Here is a 25,457-nt window from a genome sequence, read left to right on the forward strand (position 1 = left end):
TACAGGAGGTAACTCAGGATCAGTAATGTAATGTACACAGTGACCGCACCAGCAGAATAGTGATTGCAGCTCTGGAGTATAATACAGGATGTAACTCAGGATCAGTAATGTAATGTATGTACACAGTGACTGCACCTGCAGAATAGTGAGTGCTGCTCTGTGGTATAATACAGGATGTAACTCAGGATCAGTTTGTAATTTATGTACACAGTGACTGCACCAGCAGAATAGTGAATGCTGCTCTGGGGTATAATACTGGATGTAACTCAGGATCAGTAATGTATGTACACAGTGACTGCACCAGCAGAATAGTGAGTGCAGCTCTGGGGTATAATGCAGGATGTAACTCAAGATTAGTAATGTATGTACACAGTGACTGCACCAGCAGAATAGTGAGTGCAGCTCTGGAGTATAATACAGGATGTAACTCAGGATCAGTAATGTAATGTATGTACACAGTGACTGCACCAGCAGAATAGTGAGTGCAGCTCTGGAGTATAATACAGGATGTAACTCCGGGTCAGTAATGTAATGTATGTACACAGTGACTGCACCAGCATAATAGTGAGTGCAGCTCTGGAGTATAATACAGGATGTAACTCGGGATCAGTAATGTAATGTATGTACACAGTGACTGCACCAGCAGAATAGTGAGTGCAGCTCTGGGGTATAATACAGGATGTAACTCAGGATCAGTAATGTATGTACACAGTGACCGCACCAGCAGAATAGTGAGTGCAGCTCTGGAGTATAATACAGGATGTAACTCAGGATCAGTAATGTAATGTCTGTACACAGTGACTGCAACAGCAGAATAGTGAGTGCAGCTCTGGAGTATAATACAGGATGTAACTCAGGATCAGTAATGTATGTACACAGTGACTGCACCAGCAGAATAGTGAGTGCAGCTCTGGGGTATAATACAGGATGTAACTCAGGATCAGTAATGTACTGTATGTACACAGTGACTGCACCAGCAGAATAGTCAGTGCAGCTCTGGAGTATAATACAGGATGTAACTCAGGATCAGTAATGTAATGTATGTACACAGTGACTGCACCAGCAGAATAGTCAGTGCAGCTCTGGAGTATAATACAGGATGTAACTCAGGATCAGTAATGTAATGTCTGTACACAGTGGAAGCACCAGCAGAATAGTGAGTGCAGCTCTGCAGTGTAATACAGGATGTAACTCAGGATCAGTAATGTAATGTATGTACACAGTGACTGCACCAGCAGAATAGTGAGCGCAGCTCTGGAGTATAATACAGGATGTAACTCAGGATCAGTAATGTAATGTATGTACACAGTGACCGCACCAGCAGAATAGTGAGCGCAGCTCTGGAGTATAATACAGGAGGTAACTCAGGATCAGTAATGTGATGTATGTACACAGTGACTGTACCAGCAGAATAGTGAGTACAGCTCTGGAGTATAATGCAGGATGTAACTCAGGATCAGTAATGTAATGTATGTACACAGTGACTGCACCAGCAGAATAGTGAGTGCAGCTCTGGAGTATAATACAGGAGGTAACTCAGGATCAGTAATGTAATGTATGTACACAGTGACTGCACCAGCAGAATAGTGAGTGCAGCTCTGGGGTATAATACAGGATGTAACTCAGGATTAGTAATGTATGTACACAGTGACTGCACCAGCAGAATAGTGAGTGCAGCTCTGGGGTATAATACAGGAGGTAACTCAGGATCAGTAATGTAATGTATGTACACAGTGACTGCACCAGCAGAATAGTGAGTGCAGCTCTGGGGTATAATACAGGATGTAACTCAGGATTAGTAATGCAATGTATGTACACAGTGACTGCACCAGCAGAATAGTGAGTGCAGCTCTGGGGTATAATACAGGATGTAACTCAGGATTAGTAATGTAATGTATGTACACAGTGACTGCACCAGCAGAATAGTGAGTGCAGCTCTGGGGTATAATACAGGATTTTACACAGAATAAGTAAATAGGTGAGTAACAAAATGACACAGATTTAGGATCCTATCTAGAATGTGAGATTCCTTACACTTTCATTCCTCTTAGAATCCAATCTAAGTGAAGTCGTTAATACTGTAATCATGCACACAGTGTCTGTATGGTGAGCGCTCGGAATCAGTGACCCTGTAACGGGTTGTATCCAGCTGAAGATTTGTCCTATTTGTAAAATGGCTCCTGGATTATTTGTTTTCTGCTCTGCATCTTCCGGTTGCACATAAGCAGCGTTATCTGCGGCACAAGAAGCCACGTAAAGCGGTCATTTTATAGACTTCTAAATACATGAAATGGCAAAAAAATTGCAATATTTAATTGCTGTTTGATTTTTTTTCCCAGCAGCATTAACATGAGGACGGGCAGAGCAATTTTCCAATTAGACGTCGTCTCTCCTTCTTCTAATGAAATTTCTGTAGGTGTCACAACATTTAATTAAAACAAGATGTAAAAGCCCCTGCAGGATTCTTATGGTGAATTGTAACATTATACCCGGAGTTCACGGGCAATTTTGTCATGTTTTCTGCGGTACGACGCTGATAAAGGGCTATAAACAAAACATGATTCTTACACCTCAGACAATAAATGCCGGGCCACTAATTTGTTATTCCCAGTTCTTTGCCTACGTGGGTCGTGCATTACTTAATAGTCAAGTAATAAAACAATTATGTCCTGCAAGTGTTGGAAAGATAGAAGAAGAAAGCACAGGAGTGGAAACTATGGGACGCTCAGGTGCCAGGACAGAGACGCCTTTAGCTCCTCTGCTATACTAACGTCTATGAGCCTTTAGGCCCCTTACAGTGTCAAGGTAGAGAGGCCTTTAGGCTCTTTGAGGTACCAGCCTAGAGAAAGCTTTAGAAATCAGGGTCTGGAGGCATTTTTTCCACCTGACATACCATGGTAGAGAAGCTTTTAGCTCCCTCAGGAAAATGAGGACTTTAGACATCTTCAGGTATCAGTAGAGTAGAGAAGCCTTTTTATCATCTCAGAAACCAGGGTGAAAAGTCCTTTAGGCCCCTTTAAGTATCAAATTAGTGATGTCTTTGGGTCCCCCAAGGTACCAGGTTGGTTAGAGTGGTTTTCAGGCATCCTCAGGTGCCAGAGTAGAGAATATTTTAGAATCTCTCAGGTACCAGGGTGGGGAGTAATTTAGGCCCCGTGACGACAGAGCATTTCATCTTAATTATTCAGATGTCTATTTTCAGTAAGCCAGGAGGCATAGACTGTTATCTTTATGTTGACTTTTCTTGTAGGTTGTATTGATATTTGCAAATTGATTAATGGTTGTCATTTACCTCTTATATCAGCTCCTACAGTTTATTGTATTGTTATCTTTGCAAAACAGGGATGCTGTGTCACTGAACAATGATATTTGCTTACAGTATATGTTGATTACACATTATACCAGGCCATGCAGTTTGTTGACTTGCAAACTTTGAAAGGCAAACTAAATAATCAAACAATTTGAGTTAATCTCATCACCCCTTCCCTTTGACCTGTAAATAATGGCTTGAAGAACAGTTGTGAACTATAAAAAGGGGATATGCCTCTAACAATGTACATCCAGACATCCAAGAGATCCAAAGCTCCAAAGAAGGCACTCTATAGCATAGCTGTCAGATTATGGCTTCATCACGAAAGACACAGATTTGACATTCTACATGATGCCAGCATAGGTGACCACAGCTCCGGCTGAAAGAATAGAGATATGCTCCACTGACCATCACTGAACCCATGGATACGTTTGGAGTACTCAGGACTTGGACCCACCAGTCAACTGAGCAACATCGATACGTTTGAGAAAGCCATGATTGGGACCAACTGGTCTCCTGGCTCCAAAGAAATGTTTGGAGAAGCCAGGTCATGACCCTCCGGTCACCTGCCCTTGTACCTCAATGGACTGTGAGCTTCCTAAGCTTGTCTTTATCTCCAGTGTGTGCCTGCTGCCGGTGGGGGTAGTCAGCCCTGGGAGGTCTGAAGCAACAGCTGCTCTTATCTTGGTGAGTCAGCAGAAGGGTAAGACTCTGTAATTTTGCACCATCATGGGTATTTTGCTAGGACTGTTCAATGTGTTATTTGCCTGTGTTGTGGTTCAATAAAGTATCACCATACTGTTTTACCCTCACCTTGTGTTGTCTGAGTAGCATTGCACTCATGGTAAAAGGAGAGCAGGCGTTAAGTGGGATAAGCCTGGGTCCATGCTATTTCAACTAGCGGACTAGAGCATCCTTTAGGTAGGCACACACATGTACTGGGGTAGAGAGCCCTTTAGATGCCTTTGGGTACCAGGATAGTGATGGCTTTAGGCCCTCTCAGATATCAGTGTAGAGATTGATTTAGGCTGTTTAGGTATCAGGACCTTGAAGCCTTTGGCCCTCCTCAGGAACTGAGTAGAGAGCCGTTTAGGACCCTTCAGATATTGAGTTAGTGTATATTTTAGGCCCTTTCAGGTACCAGTGTAGGGTGTCATTTAGGCTGGTTTAGGTATCACGGTAATGATTCCTTTATGAACCCTTGGATACATGGGTAGAGACCCCTTTAAACTCTCTCAGGTATCAGTGTAGAGAAGTCTTTAGGCCCTTTCAGGTATAAGACTAATTATGCCTTTAGGGCCCCTCAGGTACCAGATTTGTGATGGCTTTAGGGCCAATCAGGTCTTGGAGTTAAGAGTCATTTAGGCCAGTTTAGTTATCAGTTTTGCGATGCCTTAAGGCCCCCTCAGTTATTGGAGTAAAGAGCCCTTTAAACTCTCTCAGGTGCCAGGGTAGAGAAGCCTTTTGGCCCTCTCAGGTATTAGGGAAATGATGCATTTAGGGCCCCTCAGGTATCAGAGCTATGAGTCTTTTAGGCCCCCTCAGGTACCAAAATAGTGATTCATTTAGGCTCCATAAGCTACCAGGACAGCAAGTCCTTTAGACTCTTTCAGGTATCAGAGTAGAAAAGCCTTTAGGGCCCTTCATGTATTGGGGTATAGAGCCTTTAGACCCTCTCAGGTACTAGGGCAAGGACACCTTTAGGGCCCCTCAGGTACCAGTGTTGAGAGTTATTTAGGTCTGTTTAGGTATCAGGATAGTGATGCTTTTAGGTCCCATCAGGTACCAGGGTAGAGAGAACTTTAGACTCTCTCCTGTATCTGGATAGAAAAGCTTGTAGGGCTCTCTCAGATACTGTGGTAAAAAGTCATTTAGGCCCCTCTTAGGTACTTGGGTAGAGAGTGATGCAGGGCTCTCTCAGATACTGTGGTAAAAAGTCATTCAGGGCCCTCTCAGATACTTGGGTAGAGAGTCATGTAGGGCTCTCTCAGATACTGTGGTAAAAAGTCATTCAGGGCCCTCTCAGATACTTGGGTAGAGAGTCATGTAGGGCTCTCGCAGGTACTGTGGTAGAATGTAATTTAGGGTCCTCTCAGGTACCGAAGTAGAGAATTATTTAGGGCCCTCTCAGGTTCTTCGGTACAGAGTCAGTTAGGCCCCTTTAGGAATCAGAGTAGTGATGCTTTTACGCCCCATAAGGAGGCAGGTTAGATAGCCCTTTAGACCCCCTCTTTACCAGAGTAAAGAGCAAATATTGAACATCCATTTGAAACAATAGCCACAAAATGTAAGAAGGAGAGGACGTGACGGCAGATGAAGTATGGACCCTGAAAATAATTGTCTCTTGTGGGCCTAAAGTTCCTCTTTCCGTCATTGGAGTTTATCAGTCATTTTATCAAGAACCTTAGAAGAAATCACAAGCAGTGAGCATACAAATACAGATGATGCCTCTGGTAAGATCCAAAATCCAAACAGGGTTCCAAATGGAATTTCTGCCAACCCGTAAACTCTTATACTACCCATGAAAGAAAGGGCTTGTAAATATGAGCATACTTCTACATAGGCATGTTCCTAGAAAGGACTGAGGATTACGTTGGGCTGCGCCTGAGCTGGGCTTGTACTTATGTACTGGAGCCAATCTGAATGAGCAGCACTGCTGTACAATGTGAGAACCAAAGCATGAGACAGGAGGTGGATTTCGGACTACTGCAGGCTCCAGTGGGCAATACACCGAAACGGGAGTCACTTGGAAAGACCTACTTATGATTTTGAAGACCACAAGTCAATTGGAAAGACCTACTTATGATTTTGAAGACCACAAGTGGACATTCTAAATCAAGACTGTGCTACGAGGCATCTTCTTCACCCAACATGATGTACGATATTGTACTGGACCCATTTATAACTGGTGGATAATTTCGATGGAAGGTCAAAATTTTGTAAAAATTGGAAACCCAAAATGAGTGTTGTCCAGTTATGGTTTATCCTGCTACCAGTCCATGGTCTAAATGACCACACATGGGGCAGGGGCCAGGACTGGTGCTGCCCATTACACCCTTCTACGTCATTTTTCAGTGCATCATTCCCAGTAATAATAAATTCCTACAGAAATCTGTAATGAAAACAAATTAACCCCCGGAGGGCGATAAGGAATATGTTGAAAATGGATATTTTCTATTTCTGTTTTGTGAAGGAAGAGACGGATACGTAAGGCTCATTTTAGTTAATTCAGTCTGACGACGGCGTGGAGAAGTGAGGTAACCCTTCAATACATCTTCTTTCTCAGCGTTTAATAAGCCGAGGAATTTCAGATTGGTTTTCGCGACCCAAAGTGCTTTGAAGTAAATATAATGTGATGCTATTTCGTAATATAGAAAGCAAGCAGAGCAATCAAAATACATTTCTGGCAGAGAGCGCAAACCATTCCCGTTATCAAAGGACTTGTGAAATGAGTTTTCAAAGAGTCTTGCGGGGGATGGGGGGGGGGGGGGGTCCAGAAATTAAACTGCTAATCTCACTTGTCTCTCCGGTCGTAAGCATGTGTTTTAAGCGCAAATTGTTTTATTTAGCAATTTTACATTCCAAACAGTAGTAAAAATATGATTTACCACTTCTTATCCTTGCTACATCGAACTTGATTCAGTCGTCCCACCTAACATAACATATACCGTAACAGGGTGTAGAAGAAGGGCCTGCCTACAAAAGTCAGAGAACGTCCACCGAAGAACATCATGGATGGTGTTTGGTCCAGTATTAAATGCTGATTAATTTCTGAATATTAATGGATTTTTTTCTCACTCTATATTTATTTAAAATAATAAAATCAAATCTGAAAACATTTTTGATAAATATTCATGGGCCGCGTACTGAGTTGTTACTGATTTCAATGCATTACCAGTACACAATCAGCTCCTAAACTCCCCGTAGTGGTGCCTCCAGATAGAATGTTATAATTAAATCTGACTTGTCCTAATTGCCAAAGTGGCCATTTTTTTTCTCTTATATTATTCCTGCTGCTCCTCTGAATATTTTGTTTTTTGTCTTTTTTAAATCCGCCCTACGGTTCCAGAAATATGGGCCTTTTTATTTATTGCTAATTCCTATGGAATCTCGGGGGCGTGTCTTTAGGCTCCTCAGCATTGTTACCCTGTGGGCCACGCCCTCTTGTAAAGACTATAAAAAATAGCATTAAATAAAAAGCCCTATATCTCTGGCACTGTATGTCGGATTTAAAAAAAACAAAAACCCTAATACTCAGGGGAAGAGGGGGAAACACATAAGATCAAAAACTTGCTGATTTTGACCTAGTGACAAGGCCCCTTTAAACTTGGAAATAGCTCCTTGTGCTGGGCTTATGTTTATGCAGAGGACCCAATATGAACCAACAAAGCAAAATGATGCTTTAATTAAAGGGGTTTTAACCAAAAATTGCAAGTTATCCCCTCAAACCTCTGTTAAACCTGTAGAAATCAGTATCAGAAACTAATTCCCTCTCCTATGGATAGTGCTTCATTTGTGATTTGTGTCTAAAAGGGATCTGAAGCTCTGTATGAGACAAGTAGAGCTCTGCCTACTATAAAAATATAATATTAATAAATGCTCTGGGACAACTACTTCCACGCCCCCAATGCACTCCTCGCCTAATTTGCATATGGTTTCTAAGCTAAATTTCTCATGACTGGCATGTCAGATCTCTACAAAACTAGGGTTGCTGGTGAGAGACAATGAGACACAAATCTGAATGCCTCGTTGCTGCCATTCTTGATACTACTTTGATTAAATTGTGAGATGAAGACCACTGTGAGGATTAAAAAACGCAGTGAAAAAAAAAAATTTTTTTAATAATATTAAAAAAAATCCCAAAATAAAGGAATAAATATAATAAATAAAAAAAAGTCTGATCAATTAAAATATAAAATTACCTAACCAGAAAGGTGCAAATCCTCAAAAAGGAGGGACTATTAGCCTGAGTTAAGCACAACAAGACCAGGCCAAACAAACTAAGCAATAAACCGCTAAATGTCACTAAATATTAGTGGGAGAACAAACTGATAAAGTCTAACATATCCTAGTTCTATTGGGCTCTCAAGGAGTCTCCATATAGATACCAATATGTTGTCAGCACCCCCAATAGGGAGATGCATGAGATCATGCCATAATTCTAACCCACCTACCACATGCAACAAGACATGGCAATATAGTAAAGAGGTATATTACCTATTAATGGACTTGGTGTGCACTCCTCGGCGTCCCTCTGCCCCGACGCACGTTTCGCAGTAGCTTCTTAGAATTATGGCATGATCTCATGCATCTCCCTATTGGGGGTACTGACAACCTATTGGTATCTATATGGAGACTCCTTGAGAGCCCAATAGAACTAGGATATGTTAGACTTTATCAGTTTGTTCTCCCACTGATATTTAGTGACATTTAGCGGTTTATTGCTTAGTTTGTTTGGCCTGGTCTTGTTGTGCTTAACTCAGGCTAATAGTCCCTCCTTTTTGAGGATTTGCACCTTTTTCTCTCCGTAGTAATTCATATGCTTTTATTGTTATTAAAAGATATTTAATAAAATTGTTATTTTATATAGTACCGTTGTGGGGATCGTATTATTATTCTTCGATCACACTCTTTGTGAAGGCTATTCTATATATGGTACCAGTTGCCCCTTGGTCTGGGGGGGGGGCAATATTTTGTTTATTGTGGAGCAAAAAGTTGTGTATACAGTAAAAATAAATGCTGTAAAGAAATTAAAAATCGATTTTTTTTGGGGGGGGTCACAGCACCCCTTCAAAAAAATACAATAAACAGAGATGAAACGTTATATGTACCCAAAAAGAGACACTAATAAAAAGTACAGCTCGGCACTCAAAAATCACAAACCCTCATTCAGCTCCATTGACTGAAAAATAAAGAGTTACAAATCTCCAAAAATGGCGATACAACCAATTTGGTTTTTTTTTACAAAATTCTGATTTTTTTCAGGCCCAAAAATAATAAAAAATAGTTGAACAATCGTACTGACCTGGAGAATTGCGTAACCAGGTTGTTTTTACTGCACAATGAAGGACGTAAAGTCAAAACCCCAAAAAACAAGGACTGCTCTGCATTTTCCATATTATTCACGGGGGGCGGAAAGGGAGGAGGCTGGCTTTTCAGACCCAGGCCGGACAAGGAACAGCAACTCCTTGAAGACCTGGGCTTTGAAAAACCTTCACCCGACCATCTGCGTTGGAGAAAATGGAGATATCGAATAACCTAGAACGGTGCAAAAAGGGTGAAGGTCACTGGCAAAGGGGTCATTCAGGCTGATATATGGAAATCAGGGAAGAATATTTCCATCGACACCAGAACCCATCTCCGTATGTCCCATGTGAGCGGCAGCCGCGTTACTTGTCCTTTATAGGACGTCACCTTTAACGAACAAAACACAACGAGATACAAAAATAAAACTGAATGATAAAGAGAAAGTCAATAAAAACCGCCAGAGGCAGATGAAATTATCCTGCTGACACTCACCAGTGACTACTAGTAGCTCGCACGCACGATCCGGAGCTGTCAGGACCCCATCAGGAAGATTACAGCTGAGACAGCGCTTTCTGCGCACGTCCTGCCCTTGACGAGAGATGTTCTCATCAGTTCGGGTCCTGGGCGTAGAGCACGCTAAATGGAGACTTTACTCAACTTCTTGCTGTCTTATTACTAACCATTACACCAAGAAAACGTCGCGTCTTTAGTTCTCCATACAGTAGCCATACAGCCACTTGGCCAGTGCCAGCATGGATGATGATAAGAGTGGTCGACAAAAAGAGAGTCCCTGGGCAGGGGCATAAATAGGCATCATGGGGCCCCAGAGCAGAAGCAATAAGACGGTCACCTCCCACACACAAAAATAATAATATTCAGCAGTGTCACAGAAGAACAAAGCGCACAACGTTACAGCTCTTGCCAAGTCATTTTGTTCCTATGGAGGCCCCTTAGTGTTCCCGCGGACTAGGATAACCCTTTTATGGCTCTCAAAGAGTATGATGCCAATAAAAGTACCGCCAAAAAACAGTAAGATACCCCCCACAGTGAACTCCCTACCCTACAATACCACACAAAAATATGAGACTCCCTCAGTGACTCCAACACAGTATGATGGCCCCCACAGTCTCCCACACATGGTATAATGCCCCAGACATAGCCCTCCATACAGTTTATATGGCCCTCCATATAGCATAATGGCCCTACAAATAATATAATGGTCACCACAAAGTATGATGGTCCCCAGATAACATTCTACACAGTATGATGGCCCTCACACAGCCCTCCACATAGTATAATGGCCTCACACAGCCCTCCACACTGTATTATGGTTCATACACAGTATAACTGGCCCCCACATACATAGTAACATAGTAACATAGTTAGTAAGGCCGAAAAAAGACATTTGTCCATCCAGTTCAGCCTATATTCCATCATAATAAATCCCCAGATCTACGTCCTTCTACAGAACCTAATAATTGTATGATACAATATTGTTCTGCTCCAGGAAGACATCCAGGCCTCTCTTGAACCCCTCGACTGAGTTCGCCATCACCACCTCCTCAGGCAAGCAATTCCAGATTCTCACTGCCCTAACAGTAAAGAATCCTCTTCTATGTTGGTGGAAAAACCTTCTCTCCTCCAGACGCAAAGAATGCCCCCTTGTGCCCGTCACCTTCCTTGGTATAAACAGATCCTCAGTGAGATATTTGTATTGTCCCCTTATATACTTATACATGGTTATTAGATCGCCCCTCAGTCGTCTTTTTTCTAGACTAAATAATCCTAATTTCGCTAATCTATCTGGGTATTGTAGTTCTCCCATCCCCTTTATTAATTTTGTTGCCCTCCTTTGTACTCTCTCTAGTTCCATTATATCCTTCCTGAGCACCGGTGCCCAAAACTGGACACAGTACTCCATGTGCGGTCTAACTAGGGATTTGTACAGAGGCAGTATAATGCTCTCATCATGTGTATCCAGACCTCTTTTAATGCACCCCATGATCCTGTTTGCCTTGGCAGCTGCTGCCTGGCACTGGCTGCTCCAGGTAAGTTTATCATTAACTAGGATCCCCAAGTCCTTCTCCCTGTCAGATTTACCCAGTGGTTTCCCGTTCAGTGTGTAATGGTGATATTGATTCCTTCTTCCCATGTGTATAACCTTACATTTATCATTGTTAAACCTCATCTGCCACCTTTCAGCCCAAGTTTCCAACTTATCCAGATCCATCTGTAGCAGAATACTATCTTCTCTTGTATTAACTGCTTTACATAGTTTTGTATCATCTGCAAATATCGATATTTTACTGTGTAAACCTTCTACCAGATCATTAATGAATATGTTGAAGAGAACAGGTCCCAATACTGACCCTTGCGGTACCCCACTGGTCACAGCGACCCAGTTAGAGACTATACCATTTATAACCACCCTCTGCTTTCTATCACTAAGCCAGTTACTAACCCATTTACACACATTTTCCCCCAGACCAAGCATTCTCATTTTGTGTACCAACCTCTTGTGCGGCACGGTATCAAACGCTTTGGAAAAATCGAGATATACCACGTCCAATGACTCACCGTGGTCCAGTCTATAGCTTACCTCTTCATAAAAACTGATTAGATTGGTTTGACAGGAGCGATTTCTCATAAACCCATGCTGATATGGAGTTAAACAGTTATTCTCATTGAGATAATCCAGAATAACATCCCTCAGAAACCCTTCAAATATTTTACCAACAATAGAGGTTAGACTTACTGGCCTATAATTTCCAGGTTCACTTTTAGAGCCCTTTTTGAATATTGGCACCACATTTGCTATGCGCCAGTCCTGCGGAACAGACCCTGTCGCTATAGAGTCACTAAAAATAAGAAATAATGGTTTATCTATTACATTACTTAGTTCTCTTAGTACTCGTGGGTGTATGCCATCCAGACCCGGAGATTTATCTATTTTAATCTTATTTAGCCGGTTTCGCACCTCTTCTTGGGTTAGATTGGTGACCCTTAATATAGGGATTTCATTGTTTCTTGGGATTTCACCTAGCATTTCATTTTCCACCGTGAATACCGTGGAGAAGAAGGTGTTTAATATGTTAGCTTTTTCCTCGTCATCTACAACCATTCTTTCCTCACTATTTTTTAAGGGGCCTACATTTTCAGTTTTTATTCTTTTACTATTGATATAGTTGAAGAACAGTTTGGGATTAGTTTTACTCTCCTTAGCAATGTGCTTCTCTGTTTCCTTTTTGGCAGCTTTAATTAGTTTTTTAGATAAAGTATTTTTCTCCCTATAGTTTTTTAGAGCTTCAATGGTGCCATCCTGCTTTAGTAGTGCAAATGCTTTCTTTTTACTGTTAATTGCCTGTCTTACTTCTTTGTTTAGCCACATTGGGTTTTTCCTATTTCTAGTCCTTTTATTCCCACAAGGTATAAACCGCTTACACTGCCTATTTAGGATGTTCTTAAACATTTCCCATTTATTATCTGTATTCTCATTTCTGAGGATATTGTCCCAGTCTACCAGATTAAGGGCATCTCTAAGCTGTTCAAACTTTGCCTTCCTAAAGTTCAATGTTTTTGTGACTCCCTGACAAGTCCCCCTAGTGAAAGACAGGTGAAACTGTACAATATTGTGGTCGCTATTTCCTAGATGCTCAACCACCTGCAGATTTGTTATTCTGTCAGGTCTATTAGATAGTATTAGGTCTAAAAGTGTTGCTCCTCTTGTTGGATTCTGCACCAATTGTGAAAGATAGCCTTCCTTAAAAGTATAATGACCCTTACATAGACCTCCAAATAGTAAAATGGCTCCCACATAGCCCTCCAAACAGTATAATGGCCCTCACATAAACCTCCAAATAGTATAATGGTCCCCGCATAGACCTCCAAACAGTATAATATCCCTCACATATACCTCCAAATAGTATAATGGCCCACGCATAGCCCTCCAAACAGTATAATGTCCCTTACATATACCTCCAAATAGTATAATGTCCCCCACATAGCTCTCCAAACAGTATAATGGCTCTCACATAGACCTCCAAATAGTATAATGACCCCCACTTAGCTCTCCAAACAGTATAATGGCCCTCACATAGCGCCCCAAAAAGTATAATGGCCCCACATAGCCCTCCAAACAGTATAATGACCATCATATAGACCTCGAAATAGTATAATGGCCCCCACATAGCTCTCCAAACAGTATAATGGCCTTCACATAGACCTCCAAATAGTATAATGGCCCCCGCATAGCCCTCCAAATAGTATAATGGCCCTCACATAGACTTCCAAATAGTATAATGTCCTCCACATAGCTCTCCAAACAGTATAATAGCTCTCACATAGACCTCCAAATAGTATAATGGCCCCCACATAGCTCTCCAAACAGTATAATGGCCCTCACATAGACCTCCAAATAGTATAATGGCCCCCACATAGCTCTCCAAACAGTATAATGGCCCTCACATAGACCTCCAAATAGTATAATGGCCCCCACATAGCTCTCCAAACAGTATAATGGCCCTCACATAGACCTCCAAATAGTATAATGGCGCCCACATAGCTCTCCAAACAGTATAATGGCCCTCACATAGCGCCCCAAAAAGTATAATGGCCCCACATAGCCCTCCAAACAGTATAATGGCCCTCACATAGACCTCCAAACATTATAATGGCATAATGGCCCTCACATAGACCTCCAAATAGTATAATGGCCCCCACATAGCTCTCCAAACAGTATAATGGCCCCACATAGCTCTCCAAACAGTATAATGGCCCTCACATAGTGCCCCAAAAAGTATAATGGCCCCACATAGCCCTCCAAACAGTATAATGACCATCATATAGACCTCCAAATAGTATAATGGCCCCCACATAGCTCTCCAAACAGTATAATGGCCCTCACATAGTGCCCCAAAAAGTATAATGGCCCCACATAGCCCTCCAAACAGTATAATGACCATCATATAGACCTCCAAATAGTATAATGGTCCCCACATAGCTCTCTAAACAGTATAATGGCCTTCACATAGACCTCCAAATAGCATAATTGCCTTCAAATAGCCCTCCATACAGTATAATGGCCCCCACATAGCCCTCCATAAGGACTGTTATGGATGATGGCACCAGCAGAATAGTGAGTGCAGCTCTGGGATAAGGTTGCTTTGTTACTATCTTTGTACTTATCATCCTATTATAGTGTGTAACGCATTGAATACTCCACGGGGAGGTGTAGAATAAATAACATAGACCTGCACTGGTATACTGCATTTTAGAGAACCCATCAGACATTCTCGGCTTCTCGCCCCTTGAGGTGCGGTGACCCGGCCATATGCTCAAGCTCTTGGCAAACACTTCACTTTAGTGTATTTTGCGGTAGACGTTAGACATGCTGGAAATGTGAAGGCTTTTATTATTAATCAGAAAACAAATAAGCTAAAAGCTTTCTGGTCGCTTTGTAATAGTCCTAATTCAGTCACTTAATATGGACTGTATGTAAAAACGCCCCAATATTCCGGCAGGAATCTATTAACGGATAATGTTTTATTAGGCCAGCAAGAGAAATGTATTCGCAGCCGCTGTAACTTGTGCCATATTGTGTCTGCGTGGAAGTGCACTTAGTATGAACACGGATTAAAACATTTCAAAAGGGTTATTATCTGTAAAGGAAAACAACATGTAGTAAGGCCAGTGGTTCAGCTAGAACTGTATGGAAGATGGATTACTCGCACAATAAAAATGCTTTGAAAAAAAAGATGATATATTCTATTTTACTCTTCTCAGTAATACGTTGAGCTATTAAACATATCAAGCTTTCAATATGGTACACTAAAATCTGTAGAGCTTTATCTTACAGGACAATGTATCCAGGGCTGCTACTAGGAATTTCGGGGGCCCCATACTGGCAACATTTTCGGGGCCCCCTTGAGACTCCGCCCCGCCTCCACCCCAGTCCTGCCTCCACGCCTCGAACCTTTCACAGTCCCACCACCCACTCATAGAAAAACTCAACATCTGCACCACGTCCTCACCAATCACACGTTAACAGTTCCCATCACCAGATCACATACATAGCTAGCAGATTTTGTTTTGGCCAAATGATTTTTTAAGCCGTTACCATGACAAGGTAGACTCTTTTCGCCAGCCCTTGTCTACTCTAACCTATTAAACATTTGTTAAAATATGCAATACAATTTAGGTATATTTTTATTTATTTTTCAAATTTTAAAATGACCAATAATATCACATACAAGGGACAAATATCACCACACCATGACCAGACACCATATTACCACCACATAGTGACCAAATAACAGCACATACAATGAACAAATATCGCCACACCATGGCCGGACAACATGTTACCACCACATTGTGACTGAATACTACAATACTGATCATTAATAAAAAAAGCACAATACTAATATCACCATAAGTGCCTTTATACACAGGAGATCTGTACTTAGTATGCAGTGTCCTGGTACAGGTAATACAGTGATTACCGGTGACATTATACACAGGAGCTCTGTATACAGTATCAGTGTACAGGTTTTACAGTGATCAATGACGTTATACACAGGAGCTCTGTATATAGAGTCAGTGTAAAGGTAATAAAGTGATCACTGGTAACATTGTACACAGGACCTCTGTATATAGTATACAGTGTATAGTGTCAGTGTACAGGTCTCTAGGTTAAGTCCTTCATCTTCACTTTTCATCTTCATCCAGCACAGACTGCCATCACCTCTTCCAGCCAGAGCTCGTCTCTGAAAATAACACAGTTATCTAGAGCACCGCTTGCAGAACACATTATCCCCTTTCTGACCTTGGACGGTATAGTACGTTCGAGGTCAGATCCCCTGCTTTGATGCGGGCTCCGGCGGTAAGCCCGCACCAAAGCCGGGACATGTCAGCTGTTTTGAACAGCTGACATGTGCCCGTAATAGGCGCGAGCAGAATCGCGATCTGCCCGCGCCTATTAACTAGTTAAATGCCGCTGTCAAACGCAGACAGCGGCATTTAACTACTGCTTCTGGCCGGGCAGCTGGAAATGACGTCATTGCCGACCCCCGTCACATGATCGGAGGTCGGCGATGCTTCAGAATTGTAACCATGGAGGTCCTTGAGACCTCTATGGTTACTGATCGCCAGCAGCTGTGAGCGCCACCCTGTGGTTGGCGCTCACAGCACACCTGATTTTCAGCTTCGTAGCAGCGAACAGCAGATCGCTGCTATGTAGCAGAGGCGATCGTCCTGTGCCTGCTTCTAGCCTCCCATGGAGACTATTGAAGCATGGCAAAAGTAAAAAAAAAAGTAAAAAAAAAAATGTAAAAAAAATAAAAACAATATATAAAAGTTTAAATCACCCCCCTTTCGCCCCAATCAAAATAAATCAATACAAAAAAAATCAAATCTACGCATATTTGGTATCGCCGCGCTCAGAATCGCCCGATCTATCAACTAAAAAAAAGCATTAATCTGATCGCTAAACGGCGTAGCGAGAAAAAAATTTGAAACGCCAGAATTATGTTTATTTGGTCGCCGCGACATTGCATTAAAATGCAATAACGGGCGATCAAAAGAACGTATCTGCACCAAAATGCTATCATTAAAAACGTCATCTCGGCATGCAAAAAATAAGCCCTCAACCGACCCCAGATCATGAAAAATGGAGACGCTACAGGTATCGGAAAATGGCGCAATTTTTTTTTTCTTAGCAAAGTTTGGAATTTTTTTTCACCACTTAGGTAAAAAATAACCTAGACATGTTAGGTGTCTATGAACTCGTAATGACCTGGAGAATCATAATGGCAGGTCAGTTTTAGCATTTAGTGAACCTAGCAAAAAAGCCAAACAAAAAACAAGTGTGGGATTGCACTTTTTTTGCAATTTCACCGCACTTGGATTTTTTTCCCGTTTTCTAGTAAACGACATGCTAAAACCAATGATGTCTTTCAAAAGTACAACTCGTCCCGCAAAAAATAAGCCCTCACATGGCCAAATTGACGGAAAAATAAAAAAGTTATGGCTCTGGGAAGGAGAGGAGTGAAAAACCAACACGGAAAAATAAAAAATCCCAAGGTCATGAAGGGGTTATTTATTTTTTTCCCAACTTCTACACTACACCAGATGAAGAAAAAAGGAGACCGTGTCGCTCTTCACAGTAACAGGACCACCCCCCATTTAAAACAGTATCCTCAAAAAATAAAATAAATACGTCACTGCAGTAATAATATCCCTTAATTAGCCCCCTATGATAATAATATCCTCCATCCTGGCCCCATGTGTCTCATTCCTGGCTTCAGCCATATGTTCTCCCATCCTGCCCTCATGAGTATTCATTGTGCCCCATGTGTTGTCCCATCCTGCTCCATCTGTCCCATGATCCTGCCCCATCTGTTGCATGATCTTGCCTCATCTGTCTCCATCGTATCCTTCCTGACCCATGATCCTGAACCATGTGTCTCCGTCCTGCCCCGTGTCTCCATCTCGCCCCCTTGTTTCCATCCTGCCCCCTGTGTTTCCATCCTGTCCCCGTGTCTCCATCCTGCCCCCTGTGTCTCCATCCTGCCCCGTGTCTCCATCCCGCCCCCTTGTTTCCATCCTGCCCCCTGTGTTTCCATCCTGCCCCCGTGTCTCCATCCTGCCCCCTGTGTTTCCATCCTGCCCCCGTGTCTCCATCGTACCCCCATGTCTCCATCCTGCCCCCCTGTGTCTCCATTCTGCCCCCCGTCTCCATCCTGCTCCCTGTGTCTCCATCCTGCCCCCGATGTCTCCATCCTGCCCCTGTGTCTCCATCCTGCCCCGTCTCCATCCTGCTCCCTGTGTCTACATCCTGCCCCCCATGTCTCCATCCTACTCCCTGTCTCCATCCTGCCCCCTTGTTTCCATCCTGCCCCCTGTGTCTCCATTCTGCCCCGTGTCTCCATCCTGCTCCCTGTCTCCATCCTGCCCCCTGTGTCTCCATCCTGCCCCCTGTGTCTCTATCCTGCCCCCTTGTTTCCATCCTGTCCCCGTGTTTCCATCCTGCCTCATGCCTCCATTCTGCCCCCTATGTTTCCATCCTGCCCCGTGTCTCCATCCTGCCCGCTTGTTTCCATTCTGCCCCGTGTCTCCATCCTGCCCCCTTGTTTCCATCCTGCCCACTGTGTCTCCATCCCGCCCCCTTGTTTCCATCCTGCCCACTGTGTCTCCATCCTGCCCCCATGTCTCCATCCTGCCTCCCTGTATCTCCATCCTGCCCCCTATATTTCCATCCTGCCCCGTGTCTCCATCCTGCCCCCTATGTTTCCATCTTGCCCTGTGTCTCCATCGTACCCCCATGTCTCCATCCTGCCCCCCTGTGTCTCCATTCTGCCCCTGTGTCTCCATCTTGCCCTGTGTCTCCATCCTGCCCCGTGTCTCCATCCTGCCCCGTGTCTCCATCCTGCCCCCTATGTTTCCATTCTGCCCCGTGTATCCAGCCTGCCCCCTATGTTTCCATTCTGCCCCGTGTCTCCATCCTGCCCCCTATATTTCCATCCTGCCCCGTGTCTCCATCCTGCCCTGTGTCTCCATCCTGCCCCGTGTCTCCATTCTGCCCCCTATGTTTCCATCCTGCCCCGTGTCTCCATCCTGCCCCGTGTCTCCATCCTGCCCCCTGTGTCTCCATCCTGCCCCGTGTCTCCATCCTGCCCCCTTGTTTCCATTCTGCCCCGTGTCTCCATCCTGCCCCCTTGTTTCCATCCTGCCCACTGTGTCTCCATCCTGCCCCCATGTCTCCATCCTGCCTCCCTGTATCTCCATCCTGCCCCCTATGTTTCCATCCTGCCCCGTGTCTCCATCCTGCCCCCTATGTTTCCATCTTGCCCTGTGTCTCCATCCTGCCCCCTGTGTTTCCATCCTGTCCCCGTGTCTCCATCGTACCCCCATGTCTCCATCCTGCCCCCCTGTGTCTCCATTCTGCCCCTGTGTCTCCATCTTGCCCTGTGTCTCCATCCTGCCCCGTGTCTCCATCCTGCCCCGTGTCTCCATCCTGCCCCCTATGTTTCCATTCTGCCCCGTGTCTCCATCCTGCCCCCTATGTTTCCATTCTGCCCCGTGTCTCCATCCTGCCCCCTATGTTTCCATCCTGCCCTGTGTCTCCATCCTGCCCTGTGTCTCCATCCTGCCCCGTGTCTCCATCCAGCCCCCTATGTTTCCATCCTGCCCCGTGTCTCCATCCTGCCCCGTGTCTCCATCCTGCCCCCTGTGTCTCCATCCTGCCCCGTGTCTCCATCCTGCCCCCTTGTCTCCATCCTGCCCCGTGTCTCCATCCTGCCCCCTTGTTTCCATCCTGCCTCCATGTCTCTATCCTGCCCCCCATGTCTCCATCTTGCCCCGTGTCTCCATTCTGCCCCCCATGTCTCCATCTTGTCCCCCATGTCTCCATCTTGCCCTGTGTCTCCATCCTGCCCCGTGTCTCCATCTTGCCCCGTGTCTCCATCCTGCCTCCATGTCTCTATCCTGCCCCCATGTCTCCATCTTGCCCTGTATCTCCATCCTGCCCCCTTGTTTCCATCCTGCCTCCATGTCTCTATTCTGCCCCCCATGTCTCCATCTTGCCCTGTGTCTCCATTCTGCTCCTTGTCTCACATTCTGCCCCCCATGTCTCCATCTTGCCCTGTGTCTCCATCTTGCCCTGTGTCTCCATCCTGCCCCCTTGTTTCCATCCTGCCTCCATGTCTCCATTCTGCCCCCCATGTCTCCATCTTGCCCCCCATGTCTCCATCTTGCCCTGTGTCTCCATCCTGCCCCGTGTCTCCATCTTGCCCTGTGTCTCCATTCTGCTCCTTGTCTCACATTCTGCCCCCCATGTCTCCATCTTGCCCTGTATCTCCATCCTGCCCCCTTGTTTCCATCCTGCCTCCATGTCTCTATTCTGCCCCCCATGTCTCCATCTTGCCCTGTGTCTCCATCTTGCCCCATGTTTCCATCCTGCCCTGTGTCTCCATTCTGCTCCTTGTCTCACATTCTGCCCCGGGCCGCTTTCAATAAAAATAATAAAAAACCCTTTCTCCTTACCTGGCCACACTCCAGCGCTGACATCCACCCCAGGTATTTGAAGCGCATACTTGCTGGCAAATAGCAATGACGTCATAAGCCGGAAACCTGCGCGCTGATGTCAGCTGCCAGCCTCCGATTGACTGGCGGCTTTTAACTATTGCCGTGCGGGCCATCACAGCAATACAGGTTACCTGAACCTGCGTCTCAGACACAGATTCAGTTGCAGCGGCAGAAGCCTGCCGCTGGGGTCCGAGGAGCGGAAGAGAGGGGGCCCAATGCGGGACCCCTCTGTTCAATGAACCCCCTATGCCAGTCAGAGCAATAATGCCCTGAAGAAGGCCCTGAATGGGTCTACTATAATACTGCACTTTATATGCAAGAATATAACTACTATAATACTGCTCCTATGTACAAGAATATAACTACTATAATACTGCTCCTATGTACAAGAATATAACTACTATAATACCGCCCCCTATGTACAAGAATATAACTACTATAATACTGCTCCTATGTACAAGAATATAACTACTATAATACTGCCCCCTATGTGCAAGAATATAACTACTATAATACCGCTCCCTATGTACAAGGATATAACTACTATAATACTGCTCCTATGTACAAGAATATAACTACTATAATACTGCTCCTATGTACAATAATATAACTACTATAATACTGCCCCTATGTACAAGAATATAACTACTAGAATACTGCCCCTATATACAAGAATATAACTACTATAATACTGCTCCTATGTGTAAGAATATAACTACTATAATACTGCCCCTATGTACAAGAATATAGCTACTATAATACTGCCCCTATGTAGAAGAATATAACTGCTATAATACTGCCCCTATGTACAAGAATATAACTACTATAATACTGCCCCTATATACAAGAATATAACTACTATAATACTGCCCCTATATACAAGAATATAACTACTATAATACTGCTCCTATGTGCAAGAATATAGCTACTATAATACTGCCCCTATGTAGAAGAATATAACTGCTATAATACTGCCCCTATATACAAGAATATAACTGCTATAATACTGCCCCTATATACAAGAATATAACTACTATAATACTGCCCCTATATACAAGAATATAACTACTATAATACTGCTCCTATGTGCAAGAATATAACTACTATAATACTGCTCCTATTTGCAAGAATATAACTACTATAATACTGCTCCTATGTACAATAATATAACTACTATAATACTGCTCCTATGTACAAGAATATAACTACTATAATACTGCTCCTATGTACAAGAATATAACTACTATAATACTGCCCCTGTGTACAAGAATATAACTACTATAATACTGCCCCTATGTACAAGAATATAACTACTATAATACTGCCCCTGTGTACAAGAATATAACTACTATAATACTGCCCCTGTGTACAAGAATATAACTACTATAATACTGCTCCTATGTACAAGAATATAACTACTATAATACTGCCCCTATGTGCAAGAATGTAACTACTATAATACTGCTCCTATGTACAAGAATATAACTACTATAATACTGCCCCTGTGTACAAGAATATAACTACTATAATACTGCCCCTATGTACAAGAATATAACTACTATAATACTGCCCCTGTGTACAAGAATATAACTACTATAATACTGCCCCTGTGTACAAGAATATAACTACTATAATACTGCCCCTATGTACAAGAATATAACTACTATAATACTGCTCCTATGTACAAGAATATAACTACTATAATACTGCCCCTGTGTACAAGAATATAACTACTATAATACTGCCCCTGTGTACAAGAATATAACTACTATAATACTGCTCCTATGTACAAGAATATAACTACTCTAATACTGCTCCTATGTACAAGAATATAACTACTATAATACAGCCCCTATGTACAATAATATAACTACTATAATACTGCCCAGTATGTACAAGAATATAACTACTATAATACTGCCCATATGTACAATAATATAACTACTATAATACTGCTCCTATGTACAAGAATATAACTACTATAATACTGTCCCTATGTACAAGAATATAACTACTATAATACTGCCCCTATGTACAATAATATAACTACTATAATACTGCTCCTATGTACAAGAATATAACTACTATAATACTGCTCCTATGTACAAGAATATAACTACTATAATACTGCCCCTATGTACAATAATATAACTACTATAATACTGACCCCTATGTACAAGAATATAACTACTATAATACTGCTCCTATGTACAAGAATATAACTACTATAATACTGCTCCTATATACAAGAATATAACTACTATAATACTGCCCCTATGTACAAGAATATAACTACTATAATACTGCTCCTATGTACAAGAATATAACTACTATAATACTGTCCCTATGTACAAGAATATAACTACTATAATACTGACCCCTATGTACAAGAATATAACTACTATAATACTGCTCCTATGTACAAGAATATAACTACTATAATACTGCCCCTATGTACAATAATATAACTACTATAATACTGCTCCTATGTACAAGAATATAACTACTATAATACTGCTCCTATGTACAAGAATATAACTACTATAATACTGCCCCTATGTACAATAATATAACTACTATAATACTGCTCCTATGTACAAGAATATAACTACTATAATACTGTCCCTATGTACAAGAATATAACTACTATAATACTGACCCCTATATACAAGAATATGACTACTATAATACTGCTCCTATGTACAAGAATATAACTACTATAATACTGCTCCTATATACAAGAATATGACTACTATAATACTGCCCCTATGTACAAGAATTTAACTACTATAATACTGCCCCTATGTACAAGAATATAACTAGTATAATACTGCCCCTATGTACAATAATATAACTACTATAATACTGCCCCTATGTACAAGAATATAACTACTATAATACTGCTCCTATATACAAGAATATAACTACTATAATACTGCCCCTATGTACAGGAATATAACTACTATAATACTGCCCCTATGTACAATAATATAACTACTATAATACTGCCCCTATGTACAATAATATAACTACTATAATACTGCCCCTATGTAGAAGAATGTAACTACTATAATTCTGGCCTCACTGTTCTTGGATATAGTCAGTATAATTTTCTCCACTATGTGTAAGAAGTCTTATTTCCATGCTAATAAGCCTGTGTGGACCTGATACAGTAGGACCGGGAGCTTTATTCTCTGATTGTTGGGGTTTGCGTTATCACATCGGTTCTTCTATCCCTTTTCACTTTGTTGTAGGTAAAAAGCAAAACCAATTTCCTTTTATAAATGTCTTCTTTATTTTCTTGCAGCTGTCTTGCTTTGGTCTTGAACAACCTCTCCAGTTGATGAATGATTTGTAGGTGTCCTCCGCTCATCACGTACATATTGTAAGGGTTTTTTTTTTATGGGAACATTTTATATTTCCACGACCTAATGTGTTTTCTTCTCTATATGCAATGTCTTAGCGCATCAGCTTTACCATCTAGAATAATATGTTTTCCCATATCTTAACCCGCGGTAAGGTCAGCGTATCAATTACCGCTTCGTCTCCTGAATCAAGCTGAAGAACGCTCCTCGGATTGGTCTTATATGCTACTGCTTAGCACCCAGAGTTCCTGCACAGAAAATATATTGTATGGCGACTGTCTACTACTCCTATAAGCCACAGTAAGATTTCTGCCCCTTCCACTGCTGTTGGTTATCATTTCTGGATCTTATTCAGGGAGAGTTCTTAGTTTGGGAATGTTTTATGTGCAGTTTTAAGCTTTAGACCTTCATAGATTTAGAGAAATAAAGAAACCATTTTTCACTATAATTGTAAAGGAGATGAAGTCATAATATATATATTATCCCAAAACAATCCAATTAATGGCAACTGGAATATAGCTTTACTTAAAAATTTCCAGTCCAGTAATTTTGTCGGTGTAAAGCCTGTGCAACTGCATCACATAGCTGACTGTCCTGATGCTTCTGGTCAGACCTATTGTTGGTGTAAAGCCTGTGCAACTGCATCACATAGCTGACTGTCCTGATGCTTCTGGTCAGACCTATTGTTGGTGTAAAGCCTGTGCAACTGCACCACATAGCTGACTGTCCTGATGCTTCTGGTCAGACCTATTGTTGGTGTAAAGCCTGTGCAACTGCTTCACGTAGCTGACTGTCCTGATGCTTCTGGTCAGACCTATTGTTGGTGTAAAGCCTGTGCAACTGCATCACATAGCTGACTGTCCTGATGCTTCTGGTAAGACCTATTGTTGGTGTAAAGCCTGTGCAACTGCATCACATAGCTGACTGTCCTGATGCTTCTGGTCAGACCTATTGTTGGTGTAAAGCCTGTGCAACTGCTTCACATAGCTGACTGTCCTGATGCTTCTGGTCAGACCTATTGTTGGTGTAAAGCCTGTGCAACTGCACCACATAGCTGACTGTCCTGATGCTTCTGGTCAGACCTATTGTTGGTGTAAAGCATGTGCAACTGCCTCACATAGCTGACTGGCCTGATGCTTCTGGTCAGACCAATTGTTGGTGTAAAGCCTGTGCAACTGCATCACATAGCTGACTGTCCTGATGCTTCTGGTCAGACCTATTGTTGGTGTAAAGCCTGTGCAACTGCTTCACATAGCTGACTGTCCTGATGCTTCTGGTCAGACCTATTGTTGGTGTAAAGCCTGTGCAACTGCTTCACATAGCTGACTGTCCTGATGCTTCTAGTCAGACCTATTGTTGGTGTAAAGCCTGTGCAACTGCTTCACCTAGCTGACTGTCCTGATGCTTCTGGTCAGACCTATTTTTGGCGTAAAGCCTGTGCAACTGCCTCACATAGCTGACTGTCCTGATGCTTCTGGTCAGACCTATTGTTGGTGTAAAGCCTGTGCAACTGCATCACATAGCTGACTGTCCTGATGCTTCTGGTCAGACCTATTGTTGGTGTAAAGCCTGTGCAACTGCCTCACATAGCTGACTGTCCTGATGCTTCTAGTCAGACCTATTGTTGGTGTAAAGCCTGTGCAACTGCTTCACCTAGCTGACTGTCCTGATGC

General features: G+C 42.7%; 1 protein-coding gene across 1 annotated transcript in view; it reads right to left on the reverse strand.

Moving 5' to 3' along the window:
• GFRA4 (GDNF family receptor alpha 4) overlaps positions 1–25,457 on the reverse strand; it is a 518,921-nt gene that overhangs the window by 257,171 nt on the left and 236,293 nt on the right. The window lies entirely within an intron of this gene.

This window comes from Ranitomeya imitator, chromosome 1 (genome assembly GCF_032444005.1).
Source record: "Ranitomeya imitator isolate aRanImi1 chromosome 1, aRanImi1.pri, whole genome shotgun sequence".
Lineage (NCBI taxonomy): Eukaryota > Metazoa > Chordata > Amphibia > Anura > Dendrobatidae > Ranitomeya > Ranitomeya imitator.